This window comes from Mastigoproctus giganteus, chromosome 14 (genome assembly GCF_048544385.1).
Source record: "Mastigoproctus giganteus isolate SK-2022 chromosome 14, ASM4854438v1, whole genome shotgun sequence".
NCBI lineage: Eukaryota > Metazoa > Arthropoda > Arachnida > Uropygi > Thelyphonidae > Mastigoproctus > Mastigoproctus giganteus.
The window spans coordinates 2,180,151-2,194,070 of NC_143588.1; the positions used below are offsets into that span (position 1 = coordinate 2,180,151).

Genomic DNA, 13,920 nt, shown 5'->3' on the forward strand with positions numbered 1-13,920 from the left:
ATTAAATGATTGTTTTCTACATCAGCATGTTCGGGAGGCAATTAGAGGGAGTAATACTCTTGATTTGATTATCAGCAGTGATTCTTCATGCATTAAGAATCTGCAGGTAAATGAACCACTAGGTGGCAGTGATCACAATGTGCTGAAGTGGGATTTACTCAAAGATGTAACTACCATTAGGGGTAAAGGGAAGGGGTATTGCTTTCGTAAAGGCGACTACGATGGACTGAGACAGTATTTAAATTCTATAGAGTGGGATCAATTGATGATGTTACCAACAGCAAATTCAAAATGGGAAGCATTCAAAGAACTTATCTTGCAAGCTACTAGGCTTTACATACCAACTAAGAAATATTGTTCAAGGTTTAGGCCTAAATGGATGTCAGATGAACTGATGAGGCATATGGCAGAGAAGAAAAATGCATGGGATACATACAAATTAACACGTGACACAGAAGCCTATGATAGATACAAGTTGATCTGTAACCAAGTTACAAAGGGGGTTAGGCAGGCGAAGGCAGATTAAGAGTAATATTTGGCAAAGGAAGCAAAGAAAAACAGCAAAGAGTTCTTTACTTATGTAAACTCTAGAAGGAAGGGGATGAATCAGAGTGGTCCACTTGATATCGATGGGTCAACTGTTGACGATCCTGCTCAGGTAGCTAACAAACTGAATGAATATTTTGCATCGACATTCACACATGAGGAGTTATTCAGCGAAGGGAATGCCAGAGGTGTATTCAACTCTGGGAGTAAGCTAGAGAATCTTGTAATAACTGAGAGTAAATTGGAGGAGAAATTGTTGAAGATAAATTTCAAGAAAGGCACCCGGGGTGGATGGGATCTATACAGTTATATTAAAGGAGGCAGCAAAGGAAGTAAGTAAACCCTTAGCCATAATTATGAGAGCTTCCTTGAACTCAGGGGAGGTACCCATGGACTGGAGATGTGCAAATGTGACCCCAATTCACAAAGGAGGATCAAAGGCTGACACAAGTAATTATAGACCTGTGAGCTTAACTTCTGTTCCAGGAAAATTAATGGAGGCACTGGTTAAAGAAGCACTGCAGGATCATTTAGACAAGACTTCAGTTATAGCTCAGACACAGCATGGTTTTGTTAAGGGGAAGTCTTGCCTGAACAACTTGATTGAATATTATGATGCAGTCACAAAAGAACTGGATGCAGTGAATAACTTTAATATTATATACTTGGATCTTAGGAAGGCTTTTGATACTGTTGCACATGGAAGACTGCTGCACAAATTGGAGCAGTGTGGCATTTGAGGCAAATTGCTGCTATGGATAAAACGGTGGTTGAGAGGGAGAAGACAGAGAGTGGTAATCAATGGACACTACTCATCGTGGACTAATGTTATTAATGGAGTCCCTCAGGGTTCAGTATTGGGTCCTTTATAGTTCTCTGTATTTATAAATGATATTGATGATGGTATATCAGGTTTGTACAAGTTTGTCCTTAATGTCCAAGTTTGCAGACGATACAAAGGTTGGCAGGGTTGTGAAGGACACTACTGACACTATGCTGCTGCAACAGGATCTGGAAAGGTTGAGCAGATGGGCTGAGAGGTGGCAAATGAAGTTTAACATTGACAAATGTAAAGTACTACATATGGGAAACAGCAACCCCAGAGCAACGTATCAACTCTGTGGTACTACACTGACAGTGGTAGAGAATGAAAGGGACCTGGGGGTGGTTGTGCAGACAGATATGAAGTTCTCTGAGCAGTGCAGACGGGCTGCAAGTGTAGCTCATGGTGTATTGTCAATGATATATAGGAATTTTTCTAGCAGGGATAAGGAGGTGATTATTCCCTTGTATAAGGCAATGGTCAGGCCACACGTAGAGTACTGTATACAGGCCTGGAGGCCTCATTTCAAGAATGATGTAGAGCTGCTGGAACGAGTACAGAGAAGAGCAACAAGATTAGTGAATGGAACAAAGGGGTGCTCTTACGAAGAAAGGCTTAAGTTTTGCAAATTACAGTGTCTGGAGACTAGGCACCAGCGAGGTGATCTGATAGAGGTGTACAAAGCCTTGAATGGTTTGAGCACGCTCAATGCTGATGGGATTCTTCCTCTTGTTGAGAATAATCACCTGAGATGGCATAAATTCAAATTGAGGAAAGACAGATGTAGGACAGATGTGGGGAAATTTGCCTTTAGCCAGCGGGTGGAACAGACTTCCATCCCTTGTCGTGGAAGTTGATAGCCTAAATAAGTTTAAGGCTCAGTTGGACAGGTATTTCGAACGAACAGAGGGGTTTTTTATTTATTTATTTTACTTTATTTTATTTTTTTTTTTTTTTGGCTGATGCTGCATAAGCTTGCTTTCTTGCATCAAATGCCTCTACTAATGCTAAAGAGCATTACAACTACAACGTAGTTGAACACTCCGCAATGTCATCAGTGAGCACTACATCGCTGACCTGCTCCAAACTCCTTTTTAAATGCAAAAGGCTTTCCACAATAAAAGCCAAATGGATGCTATTTTCCTCGACATAAACATGGTATACGATAGCGACTCAATAAATGCTCTCCTGCACATACTGTTAGCACATCCTGCACATACTGTTAGCACATCCTGCACATACTGTAGTTTTATTTCAATATTATTGGAAAACTCCTACAGGTATTGGCTGAAATTCTAGTCAATAGGATATTGTTGGTTCCCCCCAGCGGTGAGCAGCTAACTTTCAAAGGAACTAGAGGCGTTCTGTAGGCTGGAGTTTTGTTCTCAATACAGTTTGCAGCAGCGCTTGAACCGTTCTTATCAGAAAATCATAATTTTCTTTGGTATATGCTGATGTCCTCAAACTCCTCAATCATTGAAACTCTCCAGACTCTGCAAAAAAGGTCAACCAGGAGGTCCAAAAATTAAGACTTGACCTAAATAATTATCAACATTCCGTTTAATTCCAACTAAATAAAAAAAATCGACACAACTCAAGGTCTCAAATAAGCGTGTAGAAACTGATATGCGTGTCTTTGTCGACCTGGCACAAATCCACAAGGTAATTTTACATAAAGATCTGATCGTAACCTGGAAGAAGAACGAGATAGGGAGGAGGGAAGAGTTGGGATTTCCCCAGGTTGGAGAGTCTACCCAGCTCCAGGGGAAAGGATAAAGGTTTGTCTTCTGAGGGTGCCGCGCAGAGATGACAAATAATGACATTGGTTATCCATAGATGGCAGTTCTTCCTGTTCCCCGACAAGATATACAGGTGAAGTCCTATCCTGTGCGGATAGATGTTTATATGGTCAAGTATATATAGATTATCGAGTTTTGGAATTTAGTGTTCAGATTAAGCTAGAATCTAGTTGGCCTGGATTATCACTTTTCTTAGGTGTTCCTACTTTTGTTCACACACTTTCTGTGTGAACTGGGAGAACGTGAGTCTTCGTAGTTCGGGTGGTGGTACAAGATATGCTCTCTAACTGCCAAAATTTCTAGGAGTCCACAGGAACAGTGAGAACACTCAATGATGCCAAGTTTGGCATTTAGGGGGCCACAGCAAGATCACTGAAGAGGCCAGTAGGAAATCAGGGAAATAAAGGCCTGGTGAAGTTTATTTGAGCAAAAACACTTTCTAAAAGTCTCTTAGTAGAATCTCAGTATGCTTGCCAGATTTGATAAAGGTGATCTCAGATGTTTTTTTGTTTTGATTTTTTTCGATTTTTAGTTCTTTAGCCATGTAGTTCTGAATAGTGATTGAAGATCACTATTCATAAGACATTATAACAGCCAACTTTCGATAACCTCCAATCAATGTGATGCAAGCCTACGAAGATCTGGAGGCGGGAGTGCTACGGTACAGCATGCCCTAAAAATGGTGCGGAGCATGGTACTTAAAAAAACAACTGTTATGTTAGGGTCACCTATTTGTATTATGTCTGTAAATTACATGCATTCTCTTGTCGATTTGTCTGCTTTTCTGGACGAAAACCCCCAGTTTTCTGAGGGAAAATCCATGCCATATACGCCAGAAACCGTGTAACTCAGCAACTTAGTGTCGAAGTTTCAGATAATACAAAGGTTAACAGGGTTGTTAATGACAGTAATTGCAGTGTGCTACTGCAACAGGATCTAGATAATTTGGGCAGATGGGCTAAGAACTGGCAACTCAAGTTTAACCTTGACAAATGCAAAGTACTGCATATTGGTAGAAGTAACCCCAGAGAACCAAATGTGTGGTACTACACTTAAGGTGGTAGAAAATGAAAAAGACCTGGGAGTAATTGTGCAGGCAGATATGAAGTTTTCTGAGCAATGCAGACAGGCTGCCAGGGCACTCATGGGGTTTTGTCAATGATACATAGGAATTTTGCTAGCAGGAAAAAGGAGGTGATTGTCCCTCTGTATAAGGCAATGGTCAAGCCGCGCCTTGTATACAGCGTACAGGTCTGGAGGCCTCATTTTAGGAAGGATGTATTTTTACTTGAGCGTGTACAGAGAAGGGCAACAAGATTGATGAGGGGAATGAAGGGATCCTCTTACCAAGAGAGGCTTAAGTTCTGCAAATTGCAGTAGCTGGAGACTAGGCACCTGCGCGGTGATCTGATTGAAGTGTATAAGGCTTTGAATGTGTTGAACACGCTGAATTCTGATGGGAACCTTCCACTTGTTCAGCTTACGAACCCAAGGGGGTATAAATTCAAATTAAGAAAAGACAGAGGTAGAATATATGTGCGGAAATTTGCCTTTAGCCAGCTGGTGGTTAATTGCTGGAACAAACTTCTATCTGTCGTTGTGGAAGTTGATAGGTTAAATAAATTTAAGGAGGAACTGGACAGGATTTGGAGGGAATGGTGTTTTTTTTTTTTTTTTCTGGCTGATGCTGCATAAGCTCATACACATGCTTTCTTGCATCACATGCCACCACTACTACTACTACTACTACTACTACTACTACATACTGAAAAAGACCCATAACAGTTCCATCGTCTTCAACGGGATTTGAACCCGGACCTTTTACACCCGGTGCGCGGAGGACGGTGACGATACCACCGTGTTACCCTCGCAGACTAGGGCATGGCACATTGTATTGATTGCATCTTCTTTGAATCCCGTGAACTATATACCCTTCAAGAGTTATTCCACCTCTGCTTTTCATGTGTAAAAACCCCACCACAAGAGTAAAAAAGAATATTTTATTATTAATTGCTAAATGGCGTGGCAAAGTGTTTATTAGTTTTATTTCAAGAATAAACAAAATTCTCTCATTTTTTCCGCAATTTCAATGAACTTCCATATTGCTGTACTATTATTATTAGCCATATGGAGCAAGGAAGCCTGAGGCTTATGCTGTACCAGCCAAAAAATTTCTGAGTTATCCTGAGAGGGAGAGAGAGAGAGAGAGAGAGAGTGGGGCGATAGAGAGAGAGAGAGAGAGAGAGAGAAGAATGATGAAATTCAACTCAGAACAGTGGGTGAGCCAAGCACATACCCACCAGGTGTGGGCCCCCTGTGACAAACTTGTTGGCTGATTTTTATGTTTGCTATACTTGAGAGGATAACCCGAAAGTAGTATCGCCTTTTTTTGTAAAACGAGTGGTATTGCCTTATCTGACATGTTCTAGATTGTAATATTAATATTTCAAGAAAAGTATTTGTTCTATTGTGCACATTTTTTTTGAAATATTCTTGAAATATTTTTCTTTAGAGTTGCAGTCCTTCTCACACCAGCTAGAGAACACCTCGAATCCATTCAATGATGTGAACTCTTACGGGCCTTTTTCCCAACGTGGTTCAGAAATGTAACCACGTTGTCCCCAATCTAAGGCAGCACGGTTTTTCACTAGGAAACTTGGCTGTTTCGTTCAGCAAACTGGCAAATCGATCAGAGAACACACGCAATTTATAGACATGTTATAAACTAATCGAAATAGTCTAAGTCGCTGTTACACCTAAAACTCCAGTGACATATGCAATTCATTTGCCCTGTGCTGCCACATTATTAGGTACACCTACCTAGTAGCGTATTGAGCATCCTTTAGCCTTCAAAACAGCCTGAATTCGTTTAGGCATGGATTGTACAAGATGTTGAAAACATTGTGCAGGAATGGAGTACCATGCAGACATGAGTGTGTCACGCAGTTCCTTCAGATTCGATGGAGGTGTAGGCCTGTAGTGAATAGCCGTTTCCAGCTCTCCCAAAGATATTCAATAGCATTGAGATCCGCGGACAGAGAGGGCCACTGCAGCAAAGAAAACTCATGGTCACATTCCATAGCGATTTGGACTTCGTGCGCCGGCGCATTATCCTGCTGGAAGTAACCACCTGACTGAGGATAAACTGTCAACATGTACTGATGCACTCGGTCAGCAACGATATTTACGTACGATGTGGCATTTAGACGTGAATCGGTGGGTATCACTGAACCAAACGCGTGCCAAGAAAACATTCCCCACCACCTTGCACAGTAGTCATTAGGCATGACGGGTCCATGGATTCATGTTGTTTTCGCCAAATTCTGAGCCTTCCATCAACATGATGCACCAGGAACTTCGACACATCAGACCAAGCAACTGTTTTCCAATCCTCGATAGTCTAGTGCTGGCGTTGGTGCCCACAGGAGGCATACTCTCTTGTTCTTCGTTGATAACATAGCTGCGCAATGTGTCCGTCGGCTGTTGTAGCCCATTTGCGGAAAAATGCGACTAGTAGTCCGTTGCGATATTTTGTTCTGCGCACCATGGTTGTATTCTGATGTGATGTGCGACATTGTGGCCCATCTGTTTGCTTGCACAATTCTAGCCATCCTCCTCTGAACACTCTCATCAACAAGCGATTTTCTTCCAAAAGAGTGCCGTTCAGAGTATATTTTCTGTTCGTTGCACCATTCTCGATATACCCTTGAGACTATGATGGGTGAAATGCTCAGGAGAATGGCCGTTTTAGAGATGCTTTGGGCAGCACGTCTTGCACCTACTACCATGCCATGTTTCAAATCCGTTAGGTCACTCCTTTACTCCATTCTTGCTATGGTTTATACGCTTAACTGATAATAGAAAGATTGTTCTGCTACATTTATAACCACAACCGTGGTCATGTGACTTGCAACGTTGTGGGACAAACCATTTGTGTGCACACCGGGGGTGTACCTAATGAAGTGGCAGCACAGTGTATAATGCCAGCGACACGTAATCCTACCTATTCCAGTAGATAAACAGAATCTTTATTTATTTATTTCTTATTATTATTTATTAGACAGTATGAATCAGAGCTGTACTACTCAATATGTTCTACGTTGATAATAATATTAGTAAAATAATAAGAGGTGTTTACCTCTTTATAGTACGTAGAACACTTCCGTATGATACCCTCCAGAAATTAAAACGGAAAAAACGAAAAAATCGACAACTTACCGGTACATTAGAGTAAAATATAAATAATTAAATAATCAATTTAACACAATTCAAAACAATTAAAAATCAAATTAACGCAATTAAAAATCGTTTTGAATATTTTCATTAGATTCTTTTAATTGCGTTAATTTGATTTTTAATTGTTTTAAATTGATTTGAATTGTGTTAAATTGATTATTTAATTATTTATATTTTACTCTAATGTACCTGTAAGTTGTCAATTTTTTCGTTTTTTCCGTTTTAATTTCTGGAGGGTATCATACGGAAGTGTTCTACTTACAGTACTATATTGAGGTAAACTCCTCTTATTATTTTACTAATATTATTATTTATATAATAATAATAAATAAATAATAATTCAGCTAAGCTTTAAATAATTAAGTTTTATTAAGCTTTGACTAAACTACATATTCCTATTATTATTATTATTATTATTATTATTTTGCAATTACACACTAATAACAATACAGTCAATTTTAAATAAGATAATAGAAAATTATATATTTTCCCATATAAGCAAATATTTATATCAATATGGACTGTTAAACAACTCTCTATTCTCATATCAGAAGGGCAAGAGAACACAGACATTATCAGAGAACTTAGTAGGCTCTCTAAACTTACATTTAAACAACAATAACTTCATATTGATTTTATTTATAGATTTGACCAAAGCATATGACCTAATTGATATCCCAAAATTGCAACAGAAATTACTGAAATATGGTATAAGGGAAAGACTCAATCAACTCCTAGCAAATTAATTAACCAAGAGAAAAATAACAGTAGAAGTAGAAAATACAAAGTGAAAATCTTATAATGTAAAGAGAGGAGTACCTCAGTGAACACATGTTGGGCCAATGGTGTTCAAAATCTATATAAATGACATATTCGAAGTAATTAAGAACTCATTTATAAAAATTTATGCAGATGATATAATCTTATATACAGTAGGTAAGAACCTAACAAAGATGGAGAATGATTTAGCATTAGCATTAGCATTAGCATTAGTAGAGGCATATGATGCAAGAAAGCAAGCTTATTCAGCATCAGCCAAAAAAAAAAAAAAACACACACCACTCCCATTTCACCCCTCCGTTCGTTCGAAATACCTGTCCAGTTGAGCTTTAAATTTGTTTAGGCTATCAACTTCAACAACAAGTGATGGAAGTAGGTTCCATCAACCAACCACCCGCTGGCCAAAGGCAAATTTCCGCACATCTATCCGACATCCGTCCTTCCTCAATTCGAATTTATGCCCTCTGAGGTGATTATTCTGAGCAAGAGGAAGAATCCCATTGGCATTGAGCATGCTCAAACCATTCAAAGCCTTATACACCTCTATCAGATCACCTCGCCGGTGCCTAGTCTCCAGACTCTGTAATTTGCAAAACTTAAGCCTTTCTTCATAAGAGCAACCGTTTGTTCCATTCACTAATCTTGTTGCCCTTCTCTGTACCCGTTCCAGCAGCTCTACATCCTTCTTGAAATGAGGCCTCCAGACCTGTATACAGTACTCAAGATGTGGCCTAACCATTGCCTTATACAAGGGAATAATCACCTCCTTATCCCTGCTAGAAAAATTCCTGTATATCATTGACAAGACACCATGAGCTACTCTTGCAGCTCGTCTGCACTGCTCAGAGAACTTCATATCTGCCTGCACAATTACCCCCAGGTCCTTTTCATTCTCCACCACTGTCAGTGTAGTACCGCAGAGTTGATACGTTGCTCTGGGGTTACTGTTTCCCATATGTAGTACTTTACATTTGTCAATGTTAAACTTCATTTGCCACCTCTCAGCCCATCTGTTCAACCTTTCCAGATCCTGTTGCAGCGGCATTTACAACAGGATGCAATACATTTACAAACTTGGTTTGACGATAATAAATTAGCACTCGGCTTTGAAAAAACAAAATTTTTGGTAATAAGACCTCATCATCAAACCTTGGACATTCAACCCTCTATCAAATTGCACAAACCTGATTGCCTACATGATCAGAATTTCAAGAATTGCAAATGTCTAACTGTGGAAGAAGTTTCAAATCATTGTTACCTTGGGTTATGGATTGACTACAGTCTAAGTTGGGTAATGCATATAACAGACTTGTACAAAAAAATGAGATTTTATGTGCACTTTTTCTACAACACTAAGAATAAGTTACATCTTAGAACAAAAGTTACCTTATTTTATGCATTAGTGGACTCCCTACTCAATTATTTAGTAAATCCTTGAGGTTGTCACAGACATTCTCTCAGATATACCAGTCAAGCTATACTTGCTACCTGGGAGTCTAAAACGCTGATGGAACTGATATTCGGGTGACACTCAAGTCAGGTGGTAAAGTCCGGACGGTCTGTGACAGCCAAATCCTCTGCTTGCACCTTCACGATGGTGGGACTGTTAGTAATCCTGGGTATAACTCACATGCACAAGGGGTCGATGTGTGGCGCCCACACCACATGGAGGAACGCCGCCCCCTCTATGTTACCAGGCAGTACTAGGTGGTAGATGATTCTCATCAACCGGTGAAATTTCACCACTTTGCTTATTGGAGGCTTGAAGTGGTGGAATCCATGTTTAGTCTCAAGAGCTAAGTTCTGGTCAACCCTTCCCTATCTCTTCCATCATGCAGTATGATTGATGACTTTTGAGGTTATGATGAACGTCGTGGCGAGATCCAATATTCCTTATATTTCGAGGGTACAGCTCTTAAACGGCGTTCGCAGGCCGGCCGTTAGTTAGTACACCGGACCGAACCTATTAGTAACTCTCTAGGAGGCTTCTGGATCAGCTAGTGTATAATCTTGCTACCTCTACTCTGCCAGATAGTGACTGGAGTGTCGCTATCTGGCAGAGTAGATTAGTGTATATAGTGGGGAGCATTGTTGAGGCCACGTTATGTCAAGGATCTGGGTATATTCTTACCATGTGTACGCCATATCCAAAAATTTCATTACTTCATACAGCATGCCCCACCCACTTTTTCTTACCATTGAATACACCATGAATTGTCAAATCTGCGAAAAGATCTAAACCTCCCAAGCACTTTCTAATTCATTTCACAAATATACGTGGTCTCAACCATAATGAAATATAGACAAATGTTTATATTCAGTGTATAGGGTAAGGATGCTGAACTGTCAATTGTAATTACCAAGGAAAAATTGAGAAGGCCTGTAAGGTGAAGGAGATAACCTGAAATTAAATTGATTAACATAAAAATAAAAAAAAAATAAGAAGATAACGATGTTACCTAAGTAGTGTGTCCTAGGGGTTTTAACTACTTCTTGAAAGGGTCGGCAGCCAAAACAGTAGGAGTCACCACAATAAGCATGGTCTCTGTTTCTGTTATGATGTATACGTGCGAAATGTATAAATCATAGCCGACCGGACAGAGACCAAAAAGAAAGGAATAAAATTTTAAACAAAAAAAAAAAAAAAATATAGCTTAAATAATGTCAATGAAACCTTATTAAAGACAAAAGAATAAAAGTTTGAAATCAAAAAGACCAATATATTGAAATATTAAAGAAAGTAACTGTAGATTATGGGATAAAGTCAGGTTAAAGCCAACTTACTGTGTGTTTGGACCGGAATCGGTGAAATAGCTGCGTGTGGTGTTTACAGAGCAACGTTGGAGATCTAAGGATGAAAGCCGAATGATCTCTGTTCAGAATGTATATATCAGTTGAAGTAAATTCTTATGAGGGGGAAGAAGTGGAGTCGAAGCCTTCCAACTATGGATTAATTCAGTACTTGCTATGATGCTACAACATTATAAGTCATCATTGCCAGCAGGATTAAAGTGTCATTTTTCCACATTAAAACAACAATTGGGGGACCTGCATAACCATTTTATAATCACCCCTGTTGATAAAGCCTCCTGCAATTATGATATATATATTATAGCCTCCTATAATATATATATCAATATACAGGGTATCTCAAAAATACACGGCATAACTTCAGGAATGAGTTCCTCATATGTAGACAAAAATATTTTATATCAACATAGTTCCGGAAATGCTTGGTTTCCGAGTTTTCAAGGTCTGTCTATGACACTTAACTGTTCACATCACGTTATAGTAATTCTTCAAAATGTTCACCTTCTGCCTGAATACAGGCCTCAGATCGACGTCTCACGGACTCGCGAAAACGATGCCAAATTCCTGGTATGTTTCGTATTGTCTCACAACCTGCCACAATTCGATTGCGGAGAGTTTCCAGGAGTCAAATACACCAATCAGCTACAGGAGTCAAATACACCAATAACTTTAAATGGCCTCACAACAAGAAATCTGGTGGGTTTAAATTAGATAAGCGTGGAGGCCAGGCAGTTAGTCCACCTCTACTTCTGGAGTCGTAGATCTTGGTCGTCCTCTGTCGGCAGCACGAGGTGTAAAGGTTCCATGTAGTAGTATTAGTAGTAGTAATAGTAGTAGTAGTGGCATGTGATGCAAGAAAGCAAGTGTATGAGGTTATGCAGCATCATGTTCACAAAGGCGGCGATGGATAGCTTCAAACGTCTGGACATCTTCGTTATGGGAACCTTTCGTGGTACAGCCTCCAGAGCATTGCTGTCCGCCAAACCGTACATAAAGTGCATATCTGCTTGCTCCTGATTTGAGTACATGGTCGGAATGGAAAACTACCAGATTCTTTCAGTAACTTGTGATGAAGGAAATCACCTGCGGGAGATAAGACATTCCGGTTAATAACTTGGGAACCCAGCATTTCCGGCGCTATCTTGATATAAAATATGTTTATTGTCTACATATGAGGAATTCATTCCTGAAGTTATGCCGGGTATTTTTGAGACACCCTGTATATATGTATATATATATATATACATATATGTATATATGTATATATATATTTATTTTTATTACTTCTGCCTAACTTTTACCTCACATAATATATATATATATATTTTTTTTTTTATTTTTATTTTTTTTTTTTTTGTCCTTGCCTTTTTCCCATTATTATATGGGGTCAGCGTTTTTTTTTTTTTATTGTTTTGGCATGCAATTTTTACGGCCGGATGCCCTTCCTTACGCCAACCTTCACCCTTTATCAGGGCTGGGATTATGCGGTGGTCATTCCCTGACCTGCCGCATCCTCCGTATTTGGTGGGTACGGGCTCGAACCCCGGTCTAATCAAGAAGCGTGTGCTACACATATACTGTATATATACAGGGTGTTTCAGTTAAACGTTTCAGAACTTCTAAGAGGGGTAGGGTACATCCTGACAACTCGAAATCATATAGCAATGTGGGGTCGGAAATGCTTTCCTGAAGCGGTATTGTACACAGAAGTCGTTGTGCGACGTCGTGTAGCACAGATTCGATTTTCGGTCAATGTATGGGCCGGTATTATGGGAGATCACCTCATCGGACTTTACCTGTTACCGTGTCGTCTAACCGGACCTATCTACTTGATCTTTCTGCAGCAAGTATTGCCACAACTTTTGAGAGATGAACAGATTTCTGCATCGACGCAACAGACAATGTGGTTCCAACACGATGGAGCCCCTGTCCATTATAGCGGAGATGTTCGTAACTACCTGGATGTCACATTTGGTCAACAGTGGATGGGACGTGGTGGTCCCGTGCGTTGGTCTGCTCGGTCACCCGACCTATCATGTCTTGATTTTTATTTCTGGGGTCATATGAAATCGCTAGTTTATGACAGTCCTGTTGACAATGCTGAGGAGCTGGTTGCAAGAATCGCAGTAGCTGCCGAAGAAATTCGAAATTCGCCTGGAGTATTCCAGAATGTTCGGATGTCCATGCGTCGGAGATGTGAGGCGTGCATTGTAGCCCGTGGAAGAAACTTCGAACACTTACTTTAATCCAGGTACCTTTTTGTGGTGCTTCTGTGTACAACACCGCTTCAGGAAAGCATTTCCGACCCCACATTGCTATATGATTTCGAGTTGTCATGATGTACCCTACCCCTCTTAGAAGTTCTGAAACGTTTAACTGAAACACCCTGTATACAGTATATGAATATATAAAAAAATAAATGTATATATAATTTTTTTTCCAATTGAATCCCACTGGTTTATTGCCGGTAGGTGTCATTTCAGACGCGCTTTACAAGTTCTAAGCTGTTAGTGATTTTTTTTTCTGATTAATTTGGGGGTGAGATTTGTGTGTTGTATTTAAGACATAGTATACGTACCTCTGTTTAAAATCATTGAGTTTTTTCTATTTTCCTTTCAGAAAGATGGTAATATAAAACAACATTGCATTACCAATCGCATTTCGTGCTAGGCACTTAAAGAATTAGTGTTTAGCTTACGCACAAACATTTCGTTAATTGTTTATATCTTTCTGATTTTATGTTGTGTAACTGATCCCTGTATTGGATTAGTGTTGATCTCCCACGGTGTTAACGAACTAGAAATTATTTTTACTCATTACCTAAAATTATGTTGGGAATATTCGGTGCTCGTAATAGCTATCAGTTGTTTTATTGCCAGTTTCTTACTTTGCCCTTTAAGTTTTTGGTGACTACAGGTGGGTGAT

General features: G+C 39.6%; 1 protein-coding gene across 2 annotated transcripts in view; it reads left to right on the top strand.

Annotated features, from left to right (window-relative positions):
* Positions 1–13,505: 13,505 nt before the first annotated feature.
* Positions 13,506–13,920, top strand: part of LOC150074949 (CUE domain-containing protein 2-A) — a 197,361-nt gene continuing 196,946 nt past the window's right edge. Inside the window, exon 1 of one of the 2 annotated variants that reach the window (XM_090388333.1) lies at positions 13,506–13,533. The gene's annotated coding sequence lies outside the window, so the exon portion shown is untranslated. Of the gene's footprint in view, positions 13,534–13,553; positions 13,912–13,920 lie in introns of those variants that run through there. The other variant, XM_090388332.1, reaches the window with a different exon arrangement.